This window comes from Sorex fumeus, unplaced genomic scaffold, assembly GCF_029834395.1.
Source record: "Sorex fumeus unplaced genomic scaffold, SorFum_2.1 ptg000006l, whole genome shotgun sequence".
NCBI lineage: Eukaryota > Metazoa > Chordata > Mammalia > Eulipotyphla > Soricidae > Sorex > Sorex fumeus.
Window position 1 is genome coordinate 20,706,474 of NW_026606063.1, and position 24,126 is coordinate 20,730,599.

The following is a 24,126-nucleotide window of genomic DNA, read 5'->3' on the forward strand; positions in this document are numbered from 1 at the left end:
GACTGAACATGATTGCCACTCAGTGCCTCTTTTGCAAACCACAGCACCCAAAAGGGGAGAGAGAACAGAGGGGAATGCCCTGCCACAGAGGCAGGGTGGGATGGGGGGATCGGGGATGGGAAGGATACTGGGATTGGTGGTGGTGGAGAATGGGCACTGGTGGAGGGATAGGTACTCAATCATTGTATAACTGAAACCCAAGCACAAAAATTTGTAAGTCTACAACTGTACCACATGGTGTCTCACTAATAAAAATTAAAATCAAACAAACAAACAAAATAAAGCAAATCATGCAGATAAAAAAAACAAAGAAAAATGTCCTTCCTCATGGAGACATTCGTTTCCTGACCATCACATTTCCTCGTGGTCCTTATGATGCATTTTCACCTACAAGGCCAGCTCATCTAAACGGTGCCTGGGAAAGAGCTGCAGAAGATGTGAATGGCTATGTAAGGCCTCACTTGCCCCGGCATTTAGTAAAGACTCTCTTAGGGTTAGCCGCTTGGATTCTGCTCAAGACCTCAGTCGACTGCTCCAAATGTTTCTGGGTATGTGCTGTGGGTTCCGTTCTCCGGCGACTGTTTTGTGAAGCCTCTCCCAAGTGCAGAAAGCACGGAAAAGGCTGGGATTTCAGGGGCTGGAGCAATAGCACAGTGGGTAGGGCATTTGCCTTCCACGCGGCCAACCCGGATTCGATTCCCAGCATCCCATATGGTCTCCTGAACACCACCAGGGATAATTCCTGAGAGCAGAGCCGGGAGTAACCCCTGTGCATCGCCAGGTGTGACCCAAGAAGCAGGGATACGCTTGAGGCCTCCTGCCTGGGCCACCCTCTGGGCCTTTAGAACATTCTCTGCATCCCGGATAATAGAGCTGGAGGGGACCCAAAGCAGCAGGGGGAAGGTCCCCAGAGGCTGGAGGCAGGGAGGGGCAGAAGCAGGTTGAGGGAACATGGTGGGGGGCACGGGATGGGGGACGGGGGAACCTGCTTAAAGATGATGTAGGGATGCAGGTAAAATTCACACTGGCAAATGGGAGAATCCCAGAGGGCAGAGGAACTGCTTGAGATGAGAATTTGGGGCCCGTCCAGGCTCACTCGAACTTGACAGCCGATCGAGGAGAGGTGCCCGCCGGCACCAGGTGGAGAGCCCCCCCCCCTTTTGCCCAGCTCTGGGTTGGGGGGATGGGGGTTCCTGCTGGGAAGCACAGCACCCCTCGGCCCGCTGAGCTAAGCGAGCACAGGCCCTTCTGTGTGTTTCCTGGCTGCCCGTGGGGCTTCACAAAGCTTTGCTTGTTCTATGCTACAGCGCAGCAGACCTCGCCCTGGGGACGGCTCGGCCCTTCCTGGGCTCCTCTCACGCCGCCGTGATCATAGACCGAAAGGGAAGCACAGAACCCAGGGGACACTCTCTCAGCGCCCCACGCCAACCCGCTGCCTGGCCGAGGGTGGGGCAGGTGTCCCCAACACCCCCCAGGCCCCGAGAGCAGAGTTCCCGGCGCTGAGCTGCAGGCAGAGTCCCCGGGCCGGATTAATTCCTGGCTCTGTTCAAAGACTCGTTGTTTTCTCCACCCCCCCCCCACCCCTTTCTTCCCCCTTAGATAAGCCAGTATGTCTTAAACACCTGAGTGTTCCAGTTTTCCTAAGCTCTTTAGAGACAGCGTTGCCTTGGAAATCCCGCTAAGGCACACATACCATTTCAGAGGGGTCTGAGGCATCATCTGGGCTCGCATCTGCCTGATCTTTTTTTTTCTTTTTTTTTTCCGGGCAAGAAAACTGAAGTTGGGTGTTGGGAAGGCTTTGATCATAGAAATGGACGGGGATAGGGGAGACTAGAGGGTGATGGGGTGGGGTGGAGGGATAATAGAGCGGCAGGGCTCTTGCCTTGCATGCAGCTGACCTGGATTTTATTCCCAGGCATCCCGAGCATCCAAGGCCGCCAGGAGTGATTCCTGAGTGCAGAGCCAGGAGTCATCCCTGAGCACCACCGTGTGTGGGCCCAAACCGAGAGAGAGAGAGAGAGAGAGAGAGAGAGAGAGAGAGAGAGACAAAGAGAGACAGAGAGAGACAGAGAGAGACAGAGACAGAGACAGAGACAGACAGAGACAGACAGAGAGAGACAGAGACAGAGAGACCGAGACAGAGACAGAAACAGGGACTTGACTCCCACCCTATGCCAGGCTCTGGAAGCTCAACAAATGTTTTGCCACATTTCCTTACATTCTTCCTTGTGCCAAGTGGGATCCATAAACAATTTCATTCGAGGCTGAAGTGATAGCACAGCGGGTAGGGCATTTGCCTTGCACGCGGCCGACCTGGGTTCGATTCCCAACATCCCATATGGTCCCCGCAGCACCTCCACGAGTAATTCCTGAGTGCATGAGCCAGGAGTGACCCCTGGTGTGCAATGCCGGGTGTGACCCAAAAAGTAAAAAATAACCAAACCCCCACCCCCACACACAAAAAAACGAACAAGCTCACTCATAAAACAAAGGGCAGAGCAGGCCGACCACACGACACCCCTCATCCCCCCTACCCAACACTCAAGGGCCCAGCCCAAACCACGGTGAACTTGACATACCAGTGGCTGAAAGGGGGTGTTGTCACTGTGCCTCCTGTCTTTAGTATAGTGCAGTGATCCCCCCCTCCAGTCCCCTCCCCCAGGCTATGGCCAAGTCCATCACCTGGCAAGTGGACGGTGCGCCTATCTCTGCCCTCATCTGTACCTCCCCCAGGACACTGGTCACCACGCAACCTGAGGTTATTTTGTTTAGCTGGATTCTCAGCTGGACCGGACTGATCTCGTGTTTGAAAACAATGGGCTATGTTGAAGTGGGATGAGAAGTAGCCTAAACAGCACTTGCTCTGTCTGTGAGGTCTGCCGGCCCGTTGGGGCACGCGGGCAGGGCTTTCAAAGGCAGAGCTGCCTGTGGTCGCGCACCAGCCTGGGAACCCGGGAGGAGGCAGGGGGAAAGTTGAAGCCAGGCTAGTGCTGCTGGAGTCAGCTAGAGCAAGGCCGAGCGCAGACAGACATCCATGCGGACGTAAACTTGGTGAGCTTGTTTGTTTGGTTTAATTGTGATCTTGGTGGATCAATCTAAACAGAGAAATTCCCCGGTTGACCTTGGTGCCTGCTCTGTGTATAGCGTGCTTCCTGCAGAAGCGTCCCCGTGTAAGCAATGTGGCCCTTCCATGTCTGCCCGTCTGTCTTGAAGAAGGACCTAGGACTGCTAATATATAGACGCTTGCCAGCTCTCTGAATTTGCACCGGGATTATTCTAAAACCCAAGTAGAGTCACCTTATGTAATATGGATGCTTCATTAAAGTGAACTATAGAAATTGATTTTTGATAAGCTTGGGTTTGAGTTTTTTTTTTTTCTCCTTTTTCTTTTTTTTTTTTTTATATGTTTTACTCTTTGTCCTTTACAACTGGAGTCAACTTGCTTCAGCCACAAGACAGATGTCTCCCTTGGTGGAAAACATGATTTAAAAAATTAGCGGAAAGGGCCAGGGAGGATGACTATTAGGCCAAATGACTGAATCTATTAATTTTTTTTCTTCCTCAAATGCCAGGGTTCCATTTCTGGCAGACTGATCAAGGCCTGTGCTATTGAAATGACCTTGAACACAAATTGAGTTATTGCATTAAGCAAGCATCAGCTATATTACATTCTCAATTTGAATTCTTGTTGACGTAGGAGGACAACGTTAAGAAAACATTCAGGATGTTGACGTTGATTGCTCTGTCCCGGCTACAAACTTCTGCTTTCGTGCTAAGAACCCTGCCTGGTTCTGACAACCTTAATGTGTGGCGAGAGTACCCTCTAGCGGACGTTGCCGTGAACTGCAAGCTCTTGCCTTTGCAGAAACTTGGAAAATGAAACCGCTTACTTACTTGGGAGGCTTCTTGGAGCCCTTAATTAAAATGGCATTGAATTCGGGGCCGACCCGAATTCCACAGCAACTGTTTCTGCTTCTCTGAGACAAGGATTTCACTTAGACAGGCCCGTGCGATCCTCTTCCAAAAGGTTATGGGATCATCACTAACGACCTCATTTGCTCTTCCTTTTGCTCTGAAAATTTTAAGTAGGGTCTGGCGTGCTTCCGTGTGAGTCTTTCTATGTTGAAACTAGTTATATCTTTATCAAATTATGTAGGAAAGTAGGGAAATTATATATTTTCCCCTCTTCCACCCTTTCTTTCCATGCTGTGTTTTTTTTTCTATTGATTAAGACCCGTGGACCAGGAACTTCACATATATTTGCGACACTACATATCTATGGAAAGTATATATATGAAATTGTAGGAATTCCCTCTATCTCTCTATCTCTCTCTTTCATAAATATGAAGGTGAGTGGTAAAGCAAGGGTTTGGGTTTGGGTGTAGTATGAGGCATCCACTGAGTTAAACTGAAAAGGAAGTGACATGGGGTATCGAGAGAGCCAGAGAGAGTCAAGTCTTGCCAACTAAACAGAATCTGGGTTTATACTGTGAATTTTAGAAGGTTTGGAAATGCTTATTACTTATTCCAACTAAACACTGCTACTTTCTGGATAATGTAAATGCACTTCAAAAGCCTTGGGGTTTGGATAAACATAGTCTCATTTTCCCAGGGCAATTTTATTTTGGAAGCCAAATGAACTCAGATTGGGTGTTTGCAAAATTCCACCCCCTCCCCCTCAACTGATAGCCCTTATGTTATCATTTGCTGTTATTATAATTGCATTCAGACCTGAGTTAGGCTCATTAGAACTGAAACTGTGGCAGATTCTCAACTGCTTCTTGAATTCCAAAAGCAAAAAGTCTAAATCCGAGAATGGCTGTGTAGATCTCTGTACGCCAAGAGATTAAAAACCATGTTGACCAAGTGTTGTCTGACATCAGTACTCTGGGGTCCCATGCACTAGATATTAATATCAGCATATCTGAGCTTTTCACATTTCCAAAGTATACACGGGCTAGAGAATGACTTCTTAATAGATTAATCATGTCACTTGCTTTCCAAATCACAACTCTTAACCAAGATAAACTCTGTGACACTCCCTGGTTGCACGCCTCACCACTTTCACACGTCAGGACCCTTTTCCAAGTAACTTGAAACCCAAAAGGACTTTGAGGAACAAACCTAGGGGAAGATCAGGTCTTCCTACTGTAAGCATGCAGTTCTGCATCTTGGATGGAAGTTGCATACCATTTCTAATTAATCTATTCTGTTAGCCTGAATTCTCACAATCTAAATAAATCCCTAGGATACTGGATATTGAGAAGCCGTTCCCAGGCCACCTATGTTAATTCAAGTGGATTACAGATAATAGGATGAGGCTCAGAGCAGAGGAATAATCCCTCCCCAGGCACTGTGGCATGTGACTGAAATGAGATCAGGACTCAGCCTATAACTCCCAGGACACTCCGTGACATTAATGTCTTCCCGACCCAGGCCCACCCAGAAACCCTCTTCATACATGGAAGGCACCTAGGTGCATCTCATCTCAAGATAAAATGAGTCTCTTCATTTCTGCTGTTAGATCTTTATATTAATGAATCCTCAGCTAGTTCTCCTAACCTTCTCTTTTCCCTCCCTCCGAGCCTCACTTCGGTTTTATAATTCCAGGCTGCCATCTATGAAGAACACACTTACTGGCATGTAATTATTTCTCCGTGCCCTGGAGTGACCACTACCCTGTGTTCTTGCACAAATGAGAGGGCAGAAAGCAAAATCCCAGAGGATCTCAGAGCCACTCTGAGCTCCCATGGAGTCCGGAGGAAGAAACTTAGGTTTTATTGAAAGGAGCTCCATGGCAATTATCGTGTTTATGAACGAAGGACTTCCTTCCTTCCAGGGTCTGTGTGTATTTCCTCCTGGGTGTCGGGCCCAAGTCTGAGATTTGGGCTAATGTGTTATTGGGTTGGAGCAATAGCACAGTGGGTAGGGCGTTTGCCTTGCGCTCGGCTGACCTGGTGGATCCGGGTTCGATTCCTCCGCCCCTCTTGGAGAGCCCAGCAAGCTACCAAGAGTATCTCGCCCGCACAGCAAAGCCTGGCAAGCTACCCGTGATGTATTCGTTATGCCAAACCACAGTAACAACAAGTCTCACAATGGAGACGTTACTGGGCCCGCTCGAGCAAATCGATGAATAAAGGGAGGACAGTGCTACAGTGCTACAGTGTTATTGATAACAGAGATGAAAATGAAAAGTAGAGACAGACAGTGACTGTGAGGTCAGAAGAACTAGTTTGGACTCGACTGGTAGGAGGTGTTCTGTGGAAACATATAAAGACCTGAATAAAGACCTAAGGGGAAAAAAACAGGTCCAGGGGGCATGAGGGGTCAGTATTCCAGGGCAAAAGGACTAGCAAGACCCAAGTTCTTATGGAAGAAGTGTGTGGTAAATTGAAGAACATAAAGGTGATGAGCAGATAGCGGAGGGGGGTGGGTCAGGAGGGGGGAATTCAGGACATTAGAATAACATTCCTAGCCGCTGTCACTGTGATTAGGGTCATTATGTATTTTACTGAGTGAGACAGGAAGTTGTCTGTGGGGGGGGGGGGGTTAAGCCCAAGAGAGACAGGATGCAGCCTTTAAAATTGCCCTTGAAGCCAGGAGGATCACTTCTTGGTTTGGAAGCCAGCCCAACGTGGTGTGGGGGGGGGGGGGGGGAGGGGGGAAAGACAGTTGAGATGGAGAAGGAACCAGTAAGTAAATGATGATTGGAAGGATGGCCCAGAATGGGAGACGTGTCCTGAAAGTAGACCAAGGACCAAACCCGATGAGCTCTTAGTATCTGCATGGAAAACCATAATGCCCAAATGAGAGAGAGAGAGAGAGAGAGAGAGAGAGAGAGAGAGAGAGAGAGAGAGAGAGAGAAAACAAAGGATTGTACCTGCCATAGAGGCAGGGAGTGGGGTGGGATGGGGGTGATGGGTGGGACACTGGGAACATTGGTGGTGGAAAAAGTCCACTGGAGGAGGGATGAGCGCCTGAGCATTGTGTGAGTGAAACATAATCAGCCAAGTTGGTAACTGTATCTCATGATGATCCAATAAAACTTCTTAAAACAAACAAACAACTCTCCTTGAGCTGTGGCTCAGGCAATGAGCTGGGCGCTGGCAGCGAGAGGAGAGGAGCTGGGGATTGGTTTACAAGCCCCGAGTCTGTGTGAGATGGGAAGCCCCGTGGTGTGGCGGGACTCAGGGCTCTGAGGCAGGTGTGTGCAATGGTGAAATGTAAGTTCCATCCTAGAGTGGGGATTTATCACTACAGACAACGGGGCTGGGAATAGGAGATGCCAAGAATCATAGCATTCTTTTTGGACTGGGTCTTTGAAACCATGGAACCAATGGGATTCCCATCCTAAACAAGACTTGGGAAGTGTGGATTTTGTGGGGGAGAAATCGAAGCATTATTTTGGTTGTGTAAAGTTTGAGGTGTCTCTAAGAAGCCAAGAGTGGAAGAGTACAAAAAAAAAAAAAGAAAGAAAATGTTTAAAGTAAGGATTAGGGCAGCATTTAGGATTTGGTTATTTACATATGGCGACTCTTGTTTCTAAATCCCTCTTGAAGTTGAGCTAATCCCTGGTTTACTCAGAATGAGGGTGCGACTCAGGTAGGGTAAGTGAAAGTTGGAAAACACATTCGCTTCTGGACTCCAAACCAAACATCACAGTCTGTCTGTGATATGATGACCAACAGAAACTGGCACTTGAGTCATTCTGCGGAGTGGCCAGGCCTTTCTTCCATCTCTGAAAAAGGAAACTGAGCCAAGACTTGCAGCTAGTTCACCCTCTTCCTTCTAGTTGAGCCAGACCTGGCATTTCAGATGCTGATGAGATAGGACATGTGGTACCATGCACCCCAGGACACAACCAGCTCTGGAAAACAAGAACCAACAATTGAAAAGAAAAAAAGAAATAGAACTCTGATGTAGTTTCAAAGAGAAAAAATTACCTTTCTATCCAAAATGCTGAGTACAGGTTAAGCAAAGACGTTGTTACCAATAGGCATTTCTTGCTGATGTCGTTCTCAGTTGCAGACTGGTCAGAGATTAATCTCTGGTCAGAGATTAATGCCTGGCCTGCTGGTGGTGGTGGAGAAGAGGAATATCTGTGGGAGTGGAGGGTCTCTTCAGAGGAAGACAGGGCGGGGGGGGGGGAGGGGGGAATGCTGGTATTTAGTCTACGGGCACTGCCTGGGAAAGTAAGAGCTGATGAATTATATGGTTTGCCCAATGTCCTGTAGCCAACAGCTGTTGCAGTTGAGGATTAGACTCCTTTTTCTGAACTCCAAAGCTCATGTCTGTTGAATAGCAGCCCTTCAGAAGACAAATGACGAACTAGAGAGAGAGTAAGTGGGTTAAGTCATTTGTGATGCATGTGGATGACCCAAGTTTAATCCCCAGAACCACATGATCCTCTGGGTGCAGCCCTCGAGATCCCCAAGCACCACGGGGGTGGGGGGTGGGGGTGGGGAGTGGGGAGCTGGTGATCCTTTGCACACTGCAGAGTCTGAGCTGTTTGGCAACCTTAAGTGCTTAGCTCCTGCATTGAACCTTTGCCTTGGTTGACCAGAAACCGCCATGAAGGGCCCCTCGGCCTCCTGCACCCTGCTTTAGAGACCATTCCATTCCCCCCACCCTTCCAAAAAAGGAAAGAAAAGATGAGGCTGGAAATCCTCAGTGGCCAAGTCTTCTCAGTATCCCGGACCCGCAATTCCAGAGACGGCCAGCAGAGGGGGCCATACTCCTGGGTTTCTCGGTCCGCTGCCTTGAAGCCATGTTGCATGAGCAAACGTCTGCAGCCTGGCTCTGCGAGATCCAAATGTCTCCTTGGCAGGAAATCCACGAGGAGCACTGCGGGGTTGTGCAAACAGCCTTACAATGTCCATTTGTGTGTCTGCACTCGGCGTCGCCTGCGTCTCCCACAATGCTCTGTTTTTTTGGTGGGGGGATAATGGGGCTCTGTGGACCCATACGCCTTGTCATGCAAAGGGAGTGACCTGTGTTTGTCATAAATGGGCTCTTGTATGATTAATAGCCGTGCGAACGAGCCCACAGCAGCCGTTCAGCAGTGGGTTTCCCCTCTTCACAGAGGTGGTGGTGGTCTGAGGCGGCTTTCTTCCCCTTACAACAGAGCGCCGGTGCAGAATTTATTGCTCAAAGGGAAATGACTTGTTTGCATTGAGGTTGCAGTTTTTTATATGCAAGACAGGAGGTGCAGAAAACTAGCGTTTGTTGTTGGAAGGAGGTCTGCTGCATGCCAGCTACTAACCTAAGTACTTGGCTCGCGTCAGTTTGCAGAGTGCATCCTAGCACTGCCCAGGAGGTCTTCTGGGTGGGACCTCACAGATGAGACGCGCTCAGACTGAAAAGAAGGCAAGGACTTGCCCGGGCTCATCAGAACTCAGGCCTCTTTGCCCACTGGTTGTTCCTTCTCCTTTTCAAGATGCTCCATGGTCCCGCATGCTTGGAAATACCCTTCTCCTCCCTGATGACTGTACAGCACAGTTGGAACTTTAAAAATCATTGACAGGTTTCTGTTTTGGATTGTGTGGGGTTGAGGGGGTGTGATTGAACCTCCTGGAATGATGTGCAAAACTGTGTGGATCTGTGTGCATGTGTGTGTGTGTGTGTGTGTGTGTGTGTGTGTGTGTGTGTGTGTGTGCATTTCTCTGAGAGGGCTAACTTTTATTAAATTCTCAAAAGCAGTTACACTCACAAAACAACAAGGCCACACCCCTCCAAATATTCCCATTTCAGAAAAAGTTGGTTTCCTCTGACCGGTTCTTTTTGGAGCCTCCTGTCTCTGTCTGCCTTGCAGGTGACATCCTACCGTTTCTCTGCAGTGTTGGCCTATTTAGAAGTTCTAATCTGGGTGTCTAGTTCGGTTTGGGACTGGGCCTCCTCCACCCAGCTCCCCCACCTTCCAGTAGCTAGACAGTTACACCCACCAACTGCCATGTAACCCCAGCAACGGCCAGGATCCAGAGACTCTAAAACCAAACTCCCAGAAGCACGCGGCTGCAAATGTAGCCATCTCACCTCACTAAAACTAGAGACCTCTTTTTCTCTAGTTCTCACTCTCAGAGAATCCGGCAGGCTACTGAAAGTATCATGCCTGCCTATATGCCTGGCTAGGAACACCTGTAAAGGTGATTAGAGGCTGCCCCAAAAGCTTCCACTCCTCTCAGAGAGCCTGGCAAGCTACTGAGAGTATCCCGCCTGCATGGCAGAGCCTAACAAGCTAACTGTGGTGTACTTGATATGTCAAAAACAGTAACAATGAATGGTCCTCATTCCCCTGATCCTGAAGGAGCCCCCAATATGTCATCGGGCTACACTAGCACATGACAGGGACTAATGGAGACGTTACTGGGCCCGCTCGAGCGAATTGATGAACAACGGGGTGATAGTGATAGTCTGGGTGGATGGAAAGGACAAGTTCTGCATGTCAGACCTGTGTGTGGTGTTTGGGTAGGGAGGCTGGAGGGGGGGGGGTGTGGGAATGCGTAAGGTGCTGAGCGTAATGACAGCTTAGCCCCTGGGAAGTTCACAAGGAAATTGCTGTTCCTCCAGCCTAGGGGTTGAATAAGATTTCTGGGAGAACACTGTCTGATCCGTGCCTTGAAAGACTGAAGGGATGCCCACAGGCAGAAGCCATAGGAAGTGCTGGCCAAATACAGGGCATAGCAGCAGCAGAAGGAAAAGCAAAACAATAGAGCAGAAGCAGAAGAAAAGCGGAGAACAGAGTGTTTGGCACTGTCCTTGTTCTGATACGATGAGCACAAGTGTCAGTAGACTATAGACTGAATGTGATTGCCACTAAATGCCTCTTTTGCAAACCACAGCACCCAAAAGGGAGAGAGAGAACAAAAGGGAATGCCCAGCCACAGAGGCAGGGTGGGATGGGGGAGACAGGGAGGGTGGGAGCGATACTGGATCCGTGGTGGTGGGAAATGGGCACTGGTGGAGGGATGGGTACTCGATCATTGTATAATTGAAACCCAAGCACAAACATTTGTAAGTCTACAACTGTACCTCTTGGTTTGTCACTAATAAAAATTGAAAAAAAGAAAGGGTGAAACTATAGAGAGCTTCGGGTCAGGGTTTGCAGAGACAGAGAAGTACAAGGCTCTCCTCCTCTTTACTGAACTGTCAGCTTGGCAAGCATCTAGGCTCAGACAAACCTTTCAGGCAGTTGGAATAGAGAAGGGATCGTCGTGACAAAGAGAGTTGGAAATGATAACCCCGAATAAGAACCTCACGCTGAAAATTGGTAAGGAACAAACATGTTGAACTCTCAGTACCTGTATTGCAAACCATAGCACCTCCGAAGTGTGTGGAGAGAGAGAGAGACAGTGAGAGAGACAGAGATAAAGAGAGACAGAGAGAGACAGACACAGAAACAGAGACAGAGAGAGACCGAGAGAAGGAAGGCACCTGTCATAGAGACGAGACAGGCCAGGAGGAGTATGGCAGGAGGGAATTTGAAGACAATGGTGGTGGGAAATGTGCACTGGTGGAGGGATGGGTGTGGAACACCGTATGACTGAAACCTGACCATGGTCAGCTTTGCAACTCTATATCTCACAGTGATTCAGCAAAAATAAATATAAATTAGAACAACAACAATAAAAAAAGACAAGCTCTCTTCCTTCCATTGCTCACCCATCCTTGCCATCCCAATGAATGCTCAACGACAGTCTTCTTGACTAACTTGGGCACCAAGGCCAGAGACTGGGGATTCAAGCACGTGTTTGGTTTGCAGTGCTGAGTACCCTGAAGTCGGGTAAAGGCTTCTTTGAGGAACTGCAAGTGAAGTCACTTCTGCCTGTCGGGTGGGTTTCTTTGGAATGACTGGTCCCTTGCCTGCCTTCATGCCAGCCTCTCTGACCTCAACATCTTTCAGCCGTTAGATTTTTTTTTAGTGCTTATGGTAGTTTTTGATGTCTTACCACCACCCCACACAGCCACCAGACTCAGTCTGACATGGGCAGTTGGGCTGTTGATCTATTAACCTGCCATTTCAAATGGCTCCTTGGTAGCCAGTGGGTCCATTTAAGAAAAGTCAGCCTACATCTAATGACAGTAGACACTAGGGCCAGGAATATTGCACCATGGTTGGAAGCCTGTCTCACGAGCTGGGGGAGAAGGCAGCTGGAACACAGAAGGGATCACTTGGAAAATGAGAATTGGAGGAATCAGTTGGGATGGGAGATGTGTGCTGAAAGTAGATAAAGGACCAAAAGTGATAACCTCTCAGTATCTGTATTGCAAACCATAATGCCCAAAAGTAGAGCGAGAGAGAGAGAGAGAGAGAGAGAGAGTATGGGGGAAATTGTCCACCATAGAGGGAGGGGGAGGGTTGAAAAGGATAGTTGGGGGCATTCATGTTGGAGAATGTGCATGGGTGGAGGGATGGGTGTTCAATCATTGTATGACTGAAACTCAACCATGAAAGCTTCGTAACTGTATCTCATGGTGGTTCAGTAAAAAAGAAAAGTCAGCCTCAGAAAACCTAGACTTACAAATCAAGTCCCCCCACTGGCCTGGGGCCGGGGGCAGTGATCTTCAGGGGGCTTCTTCCGTTTCCCAGACACACTCCTTCCTCTAGACCCATCTCTCCCTGCGCCTAACCTGCCAGGCACATTTCACCACCTGACAGCCAACTGTGAGTCAGGAAACTTCCAGCACCAATGTGCGAGTCAGCTGCTTAGGGTTTGAAAACATGGCTGAGGCCAGGGAAATGCCTTTCTACTTTGTATGTCTAGAAACATAAAGGAAGTGACAGAAATCGGCCTCTCCAACATTCATTTTTACACATGAGTTTTCCTATAATGTACTGAGAGGTGGTGAACGGTGTGAGGGTGGGTGGAATTGGAGGAGGAGAAAGTGGTGGGGGACAGCTCGTTTTTATAAAATTATTGAATCACCATGAGATGCAGTTACAAAGATTTCATGTTTGAGTTTCAGTCATACAGTGATGAACACCCATCCCTCCACCAGTGCACATTTTCCACCACCAATGTCCCCAGTAGACCCACCCCTCCCACCGTCGCAACCCACCCCCTGCCTCTATGGCAGACAATTTCCCCCGTACTCTCTCTCTACTTTTGGGCATTCTGGTTTGTAGTACAGATACTGAGAGACTGTGTCCTTTACTTTCAACACACTTCTCCCATCCCGAGTGATTGAGGGCAGCGCTTGAGGGTAACCCGCCCTCCCAAAGTAGCTGTGATGGCTGTAAATTCATGACAGTTATGGTATTATTAAGTCTCTGAGCAATATTTAGAATTTAGAAGGACTTCCTGGGAGGATGAGCAAAGGTCAGTGGAGACCTAACCTTGAAAAGGCAGATGAGAGGCTGGAACGATAGCACAGTGGGTAAGGCATTTTGCCTTGCATGCGGCTGACCCGGGTTCGATTCCCAGTATCCCATATGGTCCTCCAGCAGTGCCAGGAGTGATTCCTGAGTGCAGAGTCAGGATTAACCCCTGAGCATCACCAGATGTGACACCCTTCCCCCCCAATAAAAAAAAAAAGAGAAGGCAGATGGGAGAAGCTGGAAGTTCAGAAAGGACATTCAGTAGAGTGGAGAGGGGCTATGGGACAGAGACCCCCCCCCCAACCCATCCTAGCCGAGTGCCCTGGAGAGGAGAATTTAGGTGAGCAGCAAGGTGCGTGGTGACTCCTTGGCAGCTCCACAGTCAGAGCGGGGGAGGGGGGGTCTTCATCACTCTGAAGACTTCTGGAAAATGGTGGAGTGCAGAGCAGGGGGACCGGCAGTCTGTAATATGCCACCATAACCTCATGATCCATGACTTCTGGGAGTCCCTCTTGCTTTCTGAATGCAGAGGGAGGCGGTCCCTGAGAAGCTGGCCACATAACTCGGGTGGCATCGCTCAACACGAAGGGTTTCCAAGATGCAGGATGCGCCAGGCTGGCCTTGTAAAGGGCCTTTGGAATGAGGCAGGTCAGACCTGGGTGGTCTGAGGCCAACAGCCCCCCCACCCCCCATGAGCTAGAGGGCAGCCTGGGGAAACAGTTCTTGATTTTACAAGTGAAAAGGCATACATTCCGTAATAATTCTCCTGCCGTGGCAAGCCCATCCAGAACAGAGCTGCATTTGGTTTTTGTTGCCTTTTGGGGGGGTGTTTATATAACTGGTGACATCCCAGGCCTCCCAATCTCTTGATTGCTTCCATATTCACTACCATTTGAAATTGGGGGCGGGGTGCACACTCACTTTCAATCCCTAAAAAAAAAAATCTTACTTTGCCCTCATTTTCTTGGAGACTTTGCTGCTATCATATTGATGTTTTGGGGGCAGGAAATTAGCACTGATGAGCTAATAATCTATTTTAGAAAACTGAACTCAGCTCTTGAAAGGAGCCGCTTTAAACCTGCACTTAACTGTTCCATTCCATAATGGTCTCTCGGTGTTCTTGTGAGAATTCCCAGGGATTGCCTTCTGACTGGACTCCCACAGCTGGGATGAGCCCTTTTGAGGGACACTGTGGTATTAATGATCGATGAGAATATTCAAGGCATTTTCCTATTTGAGTGCCATTACTTACAGTGTTAAAACGTTTTGAAAACACATTTTGGCCATTAACTCATTTTTATTGTCAGATGAAAGGGCTTAATAGACTCCCTCGACTTCAGTTTTGCACCTCCGTCTTGGAATGAAATCATCTGGTGGGTACTTGGCAACCTAGTCAGCCGCGGAATCGAAAAACTCATGACTTCATTGTAACCATGACAGATGGACAAGGGGCTTCCAGCCCAACCCAGCTTCTAAAATGGCTAACCTGAGTGCGTTCTGAGAGAAGTAGAAACACAGTGAGTCCATTTTGGAAAGCCAGACTCCATCTTGTGTCTTGGGGTCATGGGTTTACAGCCTAGTAAGAAAAACATGCTGGACCCCAAGGTCCTGGCCATAAACACCCAGACATCTGACCACAGATAACATGGATGATTTTTTTTTTCACCTTTTGGGTCACACCCAGCAATGCTCAGGGGTTACTCCTGGCTCTGCACTCAGGAATCACTATTGGTGGTGCTTATGGGACAATATGGGATGCTGGGAATCGAACCTGGGTTGGCCACGTGCAAGGCAAACGCCCTACCGGCTGTGCTATTGCTCCAGCCCCAAGTCAATGGAACAAGACGTGTGAACTGCTCTGTTTCACTTCTGTATCCTCTGCTTGCTTGCTCAAGGCCGTGAGAGTGCACCTGGCAGGGGGGCACCCAGACCCATAGGCAGGAGCGCACAGGGCTTAGAAACCTCTCCTGGAGGGCGATCAGGGTTCCAAGTCTCTAAGGCTTTCGAACCCTCAGCACTGGATCCCTTGTCTGGTGCCTTTAGTGCTGAATCCCTTGTATGAGTGTGTCTGGGTATGTGGAAAAAAAAAAACAACTCAAAAAATCCATCCTGTCTCTGTGTGTCTTAGCCAGCAGCTGAGCTCAGGCTTGTGGTCACTTTACAATTCAGATTCCTGAAGTTCTTCAAATGGAATGTCCCCCTGGGGCTCCCCACTCCCCAGGGGAAAAAAAACAAAACAAAACAAAACAGGTGCTTATCATATTTAAGAAAGCTGCCTTTTGCTTTTATTTTTTATAAAAAAAAAATTAATGAATTACCGTGAGATACAGTTACAGATTTACAAACTTTCGTGATTACGTTTCAGTCAATAATGGTCGAGTACCCATCCTTCCATCAGTGCCCATTTTCCACCACCAGTATTCCCAGTATCCCTCCCGCCACTCTCCCTATCCTCCCCTGCCTTTTGCTTGAGAAGTAATTTTTTAAATCCCTTCTTTTGTTGTTGTTGGGGCGTTTGCCTTGCATGTGGCTGGCCTGGCCAACCTGGGTTCGATTCCTCCGCCCCTCTCAGAGAGCCCAGCAAGCTACTGAGAGTATCTCGCCCCACGGCAAAGTCTGGCAAGCTACCCATGACATCTTCAATATGTCAAACACAGTAACAACACAATGGAGACGTTACTGGGCCCGCTCGAGCAAATCGATGAACATTGGGAGGACAGTGCTACAGTGCTTCTTTTGTTGCTGATATAAGTTAATGGTTGACTAGCTTTGCTTATAATGAGAACAGCTTAGTCGTAACAGATCAAGGAGTCTGCAGGTACCAGGGGAAGGTCCTTCTGAACCCCGAGATGCCAGACATATCCGTACCACCTTCCCTTTCTCCAGGGGCAGTTCCTCGGTTTGGGGAGTTAAGGGTGTTTGCCTGGTACTCTGAATTCTCCAACTTCGAACCTTTGCGAAGGAGGTAAAGGTAGATTATCTTCCTAGCCCAGTTAAAATCACATCCATTCCCAGCCAACATTTCTAATGCCGGAAGTGGATTTCTCAGCTCCATTCTGCCAGGAAAATCTCATACTGCTGTTGCCGTTAGCTGGTCAGACTTCACCGTCAAATGAGGGCAAGCAGGTAGCAAACTGCAGCTGGAAACCCTGGGCCTGGGTGTCCGCCAGGACCCCTCTGGGCTCTGTACACAAACCTAGGTGGCTTTTTGGCCAACCTAGCAGCCCCTCAACCTTTGAGTTTCATTAACTTGTTACGTTTCCTAATAAACTTTGGGAATTTAAGTTATCTCAATTACTATGTTCTTAATTATTTAAAGATATCTTAATTACTCATTTCCTAAAATTAAATTAAAATGTTTGTATACCTTTAGTTTTCTGTGGGGCTCACCAATGCCCTTATGTTTTTTTTTTTCACTTTGCTTTGACTATCCCTTGGACAAGGCCATATTAAGTATATTTTCCCCCTAGGTCTACCTGAAGGCCAGGCCTCATGCTAATGGCTAGTGATTAAAAAACTTAGATATATTAAAATTAAATATAGAATGTAATAACAAAAATTATAAATGCTCATGAAAGAAAGCTAAACCTTGAAAAGAACAACATTTATATGTTTGTGATAGCATCTGGGGTCTCCAGATAACTTACTATTAACTTATTAATGTTCATTTTCAGCATGAAAACTCAAAGTATATATAAATACTTTTGGACACAGGAAGAGTGAGGTCACTCAAAAAATATTATGAAAGACAATTTTTAAACAACTGGTTTAATGGCTAGACCTGTAGTGAAGCGTAACAGCTCTGCTGGAGATCTGAAGTTCTTAGTGATATAGGTGCGAAAGTATCGTTACGTAAGATCCATGATGATATAGAGAAAACTCAAAGGAATCTTCCAGGGGGTCCTGATTTCTGAACTCATCCCAGCAAGGGGATGTGACAGGGGCATTGATGGCCAGACCTGGTGCTAAGAGGTCAAGGGCAATTGGATTCCAGATTTTACTCTGCACTTAAGAACCTGAGCACGTATAGAAACTTCTAATTCTATTTCTTTGCTTTTCCATTGGCATAACCACAGATCCTACCTCATATGGTTGTTTCATTAAAATGCTGCAACACAAGTCTCATCACTCAGACTAATAGATCATTCAGAAAAGTTATTGATCATTTGGGAAAAAAATGGTTTCTGTTCTTGACGGGAGAAAGCAGGGTTCTCTTTGAGAAATGGCGGTATGAAGTGGGAGGTAGAGAGCATCCCCAATCGGTGAGAGGGGGCCAGTGGCCAGGTCTTCTGTGCCGTGGGTATGCATTTGAGTGTCTTATGTTCAGGAGTCTCGGGAAGAACAATCAGATTTGTGTTAGGCAGATAGGCTGGCTGGCTGTATGGAAATCAGAGAAGTGTGATCAAGAGTAGAATGGGAAGTCAAATATGATTATCTTCTGTTCTCTTCCGTCTTCAGCAAGATTCCTCACCCTCTGAACTCTTTTTCTTTTACCGAAGGTGGGAATTGTAAGGGCTGAGTGAATTCCAGAGTGGTGGGTGCTCCAGGCACATAGTAAAAGGTCAATAAAATGTGGGTATTCTTGCTTCTGTCATATAGTACTGATGACAGTATTAATACAGTTGCTCTGATGGATACTTATTATATAACGGGTACATACTGTTCCTTTCACGTTCAGGGGACATTTTTGAGTATTTGACCTCTAGGATGTGAACTGGTTGAACATTCAGAAATGAAGCGTGTGCTTCGTGGACTGGGTCCCTAAGTGGACTGGTCTCCCGAGTGTTCAGTCTCTGGTTCTTATCATTGCCAAGCTCACCCTTATGTGTTCTGTGCACTCAGGGTGTTCCACTGACTGATTCCCTCAAGGTAATTATTAAAGGTGCATTGTCCAAAATGAGAGAAGTAGAAAGGGGCAGAAGAAACTCTCCACTGAGCTCGTATTAGATTGTCTTTGCTTGGGATAGGAGCTGCTCATTGCTTTTTTTGGCCATGCCTCTGGCATCCCAAAAGTCAGTGCTGAGGAAGGTAAAATAAGTCAGCAGAAAATATGTGCCCACCCCACTAAACCCACCTTTCTATTCTTGGGCATTTCAGACCTTTTATCAGAGCTATTACATCAGTCCTTGTGGCAAATTTTCTTTATTAGATCATTGTGTTTTCTTTTATTATAAAACATGTCAACTCAGCCACAACCAGTTGTTTAAAAATTGTCTTTTGTAACCTCACTCTTCCTGTGTCCAAAAGCATTTATATGTACTTTGAGTTTTCATGTTGAAAATGAACATTAATATAAGTTAATAGTAAGTTATCTGGAGACTCGAAATGTTATCAGAAACATATAAGTGTTGTTCTTTTCAAAGTTTAGCTTTCTTTCATGAGCATTTATAATTTTTGCTATTACATTCTATATTTAATTTTAATATATCTAAGTTTTTTAATCACTAGAATATGTATATTTGTAGCACAGTGGGTAGGGCGTTTGCCTTGCACATGGCCAGCCTGACCGACCCGGGTTCAATTCCTCCACCCTTCTCAGAGAGCCCGGCAAGCTACCGAGAGTATCTCGCCCGCACGGCAAAGCCTGGCAAGCTACCCCTGACGTATTTGATATGCCAAACACAGTAACAACAAGCCTCACAATGGAGATGTTACTGGGCCCGCTCAAGCAAATCAGTGAACAACAGGAAGACAGTGACAGTGACAGTGACCTATATATGATTGTCCTATGTATATTTTGAAGATGAAATCGGGTTATGTATTTGAAATAGAATATTTTACACGTTATAGTTCATGATACATTTATTTGTGTAAATGTATCATGAATCTTGAGAAATCAAACCTGAAAGATAAAGAAAAATGCAATTTACACTATTTGGGGGATGTTATAGTTCTTTGATTCCTGAATACCTTGAGCGATAACATAAGTTTTAATGTAGAATAATTATAGCTAATATTTGCAAAGCATTTTATAGTGATCACAGCACTTTACTCTCATTTTATGCAGGCCTTGCAATAATTACATGCAAGAGATATGATTTTTATTCAGACAAGGAACTGAGAGTCAGCTAAAATGATTTACTTGCTGAAGAATATAGGCAGGAGAGGGAGTGAGATGGTGTTTCGTGTCTATGTGGCCATTTCAGTTCTTTTTTTTATAGTGTAGTACATTTTTTATTACGAGGCTTACTGCTGTTGATTAATTAATTACTCTAACACTCTAACACTAATAGGATGTATTATTTTAGCTTATTAGTTTTATTTATTTATTTTTAAATTTTTCATTAGTGAATCACCGTGAGATACAGTTACAGACTTACAAACTTTCATGCTTGCGTTTCAGTTATACAATGATCGAGTACCCATCCCTCCACCAGTGCCCGTTCACCATCACCAATGATCCCAGTATCCCTCCCACCCCCACATTCCATCTCCCACCACCCCACCCTGCCTCTGTGCAGGGCATTCCCTTTTATTTTCTCTCTCTTTTGGGTGTTGTGGTTTGCAATAGAGGTATTGAATGGCCATCTTGTTCAGTCTATAGTCTACTTTCGGCGCACATCTCTCATCCCCAGCGGGCCCTCCAAACACCTTTTACTTGGTGTTTCCTTCTCTATCTGAGCTTCATTTTCTCCCCAGCATGTGAGGCCGGCTTCCAAGCTGTGGAGCAAACCTCCTGGTACTTATCTCTACTATTCTTGGGGTGGTAGTCTCCCATTCTGTTACTTTATATTCCACAGATGAGTGCAATCTTCCTATGTCTGGCCCTCTCTTTCTGACTCATTTCACTTAGCATGATACTCTGGTCTCATCCATTTGCCGGGCTGGAGCGATAGCACAGCAGGTAGGGCGTTTGCCTTGCACGCAGCTGACATGGCTGACCCAAGTTCAATTCCTCTGGCCCTCTCGGAGAGCCTGGCAAGCTACTGAGAGTCACCCACACGGCAAATCCTGGCAAGCTACCCATGACGTATTCGATATGCCAAACACAGTAACAATAAGTCTCACAATGTTACTGGGCCCATTCAAGCAAATCCATGAACAACGGGAGGACAGTGATGCAGTGATGCATCCATTTGCCATAAACACTCTCAGTTTTATCCTACTATTCAACACTTTCCCCCTCTTGCTTTTACCACGTATTTCTATGCCTTAATTATGTATGTTTTCAATTAAAGAAGATAAAATATTAAAAGTAATTCTTATTAGTTCATTATATCACCTCCATAGTAATGTATAAAGCAAAGCATTGTGTATGTACTTAGGAACTGTTTGAAAAGAGTGTCTTTGCCCTGAGGAATATGGCCAGTGGCTGTAAGAGAAGCCTCAGGGGCAAGAAATCATTTCAAGTGGAGCCCTGGGCACAATTAAAAACAGCCATGGTCTCTACCCCATGGCCATCGTGTGAAGTCATCTCTCTTTAAGTTAGAAACAGTTTTATGAATTCTTGTCAATCTTGGAAGGAAGAAGACGTAATCATCAAATCTTTTCTCCATAAAGGAAATAAAACTATTTCTATCTTTATTCAAAGATAATTTGTATACATACATGCTTTGTAGTTTCCACAGGACTGGACTTGACACCCAGTATCACAAAATCCTGTTCGAACCACAAGATTTATAGTGACCTTGATTGATGTTAGGGTTGAATTCCAAAATACTTAGTCTTATCAGCCACTTAAGGTATAGGTAGAATTCTGTTGCCTGCTAATGTTTTCATCGGGATTTTTTTCAGTTATTACTAATTTTTAAGGACTTGACATACTATCCAATTCTGACAGTAAAATCATATACAAGACAGATTTTTTTAGGAGGAAGCTAAATCCATTTTGGTCTCTTGTGATGCACAATTAACACAAAACTAGGAAATGAAGACTACTTAACTCCCATTAAGGCACTTTATATAAAAGTGGAGGCTTCCACACAGCTGTAGTGTCACCTTCCTCCAAAAAGTGCCTCCAGATATGAGCTGGATCATTCATTAAGATAGAAACAGGTTCTTTCTAAAAGACCCAGGAGAATTTATAAATTCATTGGCAGGGGTGGGTTTTATCAGTTCCAGTTATTAATTTACCAGTACCTATTTATACCAGTTTGTGCTAAAAAATGTGTTAGGATTTTATTAAGATTACAGAGGAATTTAAGATTGACCAAAAGAAAAAAAAAGGAGATTTTACTTTCCAAAAAGAAACAATGTTTTGCCTCCTACTGTGTGTGTGTATATATATATATATGCATACATATGTATGACCAATTCCACATATATAAATATGAGTAAGGCCTAAGAAGTATGTAATCCAACTTTGTCCACATATAGTTCATTTTAAAAGGACATGTATAACATATTGCCAATTAAACACCAACACTATTTCATAACATTCAATATTCTGACAATTCTAACAGTGAGAAATTCTTTTCAAAAAATTAAATAAAGATTGTCATTTTCTCACTGGTCCCAGTTCTCTTTTGTAGAACTATAGACAACCAAATACATTCTTTTTTTTTTTTTATAATTTATTTCTTTATTGAATCACTGTGGGAAAAGTTACAGAGCTTTCGGGTTTAGGTCTCAGTCATGTAAATATCAAACACATTTCCCTTTACCAATACTTATTTTTAACCCCGAACCCCCATAGAACCCCACCTCCCACCCCTCCCAATTCCTGTGAGGCAGATGAGTTCTAGTTAATACTCTATCTACTTTGACTAGATACATTGTTTTGATAGAAGATGCACAATTATTGTTTAGAGTTTATGACCCACCCCCGACAATCAGACATGCTGAAACAGCGTTGTGAAATGATTTGCTTTCTACAACTTGGTTTAAGAATAAAATGATGTCATAAAACCAGGGGCTCACCCCTGGTTTTGGATTTCTGCTATTTTACTTATTGACCCTGGAAGAATTTCTATTAAAAGTTAGATAGTTAAGAGATTGGTTTCTGTGCCCTGGAGTCATGGCCGTGCCGGAGAGCCGCTTGTGGGGGGCAGCTGGCGACCTCGGTCGGGCGTGAGGGACGGCCCACAACGCCCCCCTTCCCATGAGGTCCCTGCCGCTCCCACCAACCCCGGCTCAAACCTGCTGTCCCCAATGCTCCCGTGCGGCCGCCATCTTTCTTTCCACCAAATACATTCTTAATCAGACAACTTTGTTTAAAAATTGGTATGATTATCATAATGAAGACAACAGTGACAATTCTCAATAGTGATAGCCTATAACATTCCTTGAGAACACATCCAAAATAACATAGTATTTGCTAAGTTAGCATTTTATATATATATATATATATTTATCATTTAACTGTCATTACCAGATGCAATAAATTATGTTGCGGATAAGAAACTGAAGATTAGAGAGATCCCTGGATTATAGAGATAAATACATTGGAAATCAGGTCTCCTTAGGAGATCCTTTCCAAGTTTCACCTTGTTGAGTTTCACTGTAGATGATACCTCCATGTGTGTTTGTTTGTGTGTATTTGTGTGTGTGTGTATTTGCAGGAAACGATCATGGAGGCTAGACTATACCATATTCTGATTTTTTTGTTTGCTTTTTTAAAAAATTTTTAAAAATTTATTTATTTTTTTATTTTGAATACCCATCCCTCCACCAGTGCCCATTTCCCACCACCTCGGATCCCAGTATCCCTCCCACCCCCCATGCCCCCCATCCCACCCTGCCTCTGTGGCAGGGCATTCCCCTCTTGTTTTCTCTCTCCTTTTGAGTGTTGTGGTTTGCAAAAGAGTTAAGCCTGATTTTCAGGGAGAAAAGTTGGATGATTTACTTTCCATTGATCACTTTGTATATATATGGAGATGTCGTGTGGCCACTTATGCGGCCGCGTGGTTTGGAAAAAAATGTCCTGGTTCCTGCATGCCCGAACTATGCTTGTAGAGACTCAAGGTCACCGGGGTTCCATCTGGAGAAGGCGGGATGCGGCAGCTACCGCATCTGGGACCTCCTGGTGAGATCGGCTCTGTTTGGGACCTGGAGCATTCTCCGGGAGCTGTGGTGACCTCCAGTGGTGTTCTTCTTTGTTGCTGTGTGCTGTAAAGATGGCGCTGGGGGGCTAGACTATACCATATTCTGTTTATAAGAAAATTGCTTGTTTCACACTTTCCTGCACATCTTTTTGGATTTTTGGCCACACCTGACTGTGTTCAGGTCTTACTACTGGTTCGACACTCATGAATCACTCCTGAAAGGGCTTAGGTAACAATATGCAGTGCCGGGGATTGAACCCCAGTTGGCTGCATACAAGAAATAGTTGTACTGTCTCTCTGGCTCTCAAGCTTGTTCTTTTAGTGCATTCTTTCTCTCTGTACTGGTATATTTATTAAACTCCCTTGTGTAAACACTGTCAGAAGCCATGTGCAGAGAAAAATTACAACCTTGCACTTTCCATATACTGGTCCAGTGATTCTTCAAATTGAGTCTCTACTCGCAAAGGTATCTGCTTCACTAGTCCCAGTGTCTTCCAAGGGGTACAACCATGGAATTGTAGGTCTATGGATACAAGTTTGGTAAATGGATGGGTTAGTGGCCTCCTGAGCAGGAGTTTACCATAGGGAACTGACAGCAGCAGAAATGATGCATTTAAATAATAACTGCATTTTCTCGATACTTTGAAACTCAGATTGCAGATGTGTTACAAATTTGTGTTTCTCTGTAGATTTGAGTTACCTTTGCAAATGTCTTCAAGCTATAATATAGTTTTTATTTAAAAAAAGGTTCTGTATTTTTTATATTTTTTGCACTTTATGAATAACCCAATTTCATTGAGATGTCAAATAAAGAGACTCTTCTTTGCC

The 24,126-nt window shown here is 45.7% G+C and overlaps 1 protein-coding gene across 4 annotated transcripts in view; it reads left to right on the plus strand.

Moving 5' to 3' along the window:
• Positions 1-24,126, plus strand: part of CYRIA (CYFIP related Rac1 interactor A) — a 109,897-nt gene that overhangs the window by 55,672 nt on the left and 30,099 nt on the right. The gene's annotated exons all lie outside the window — the stretch shown is intronic.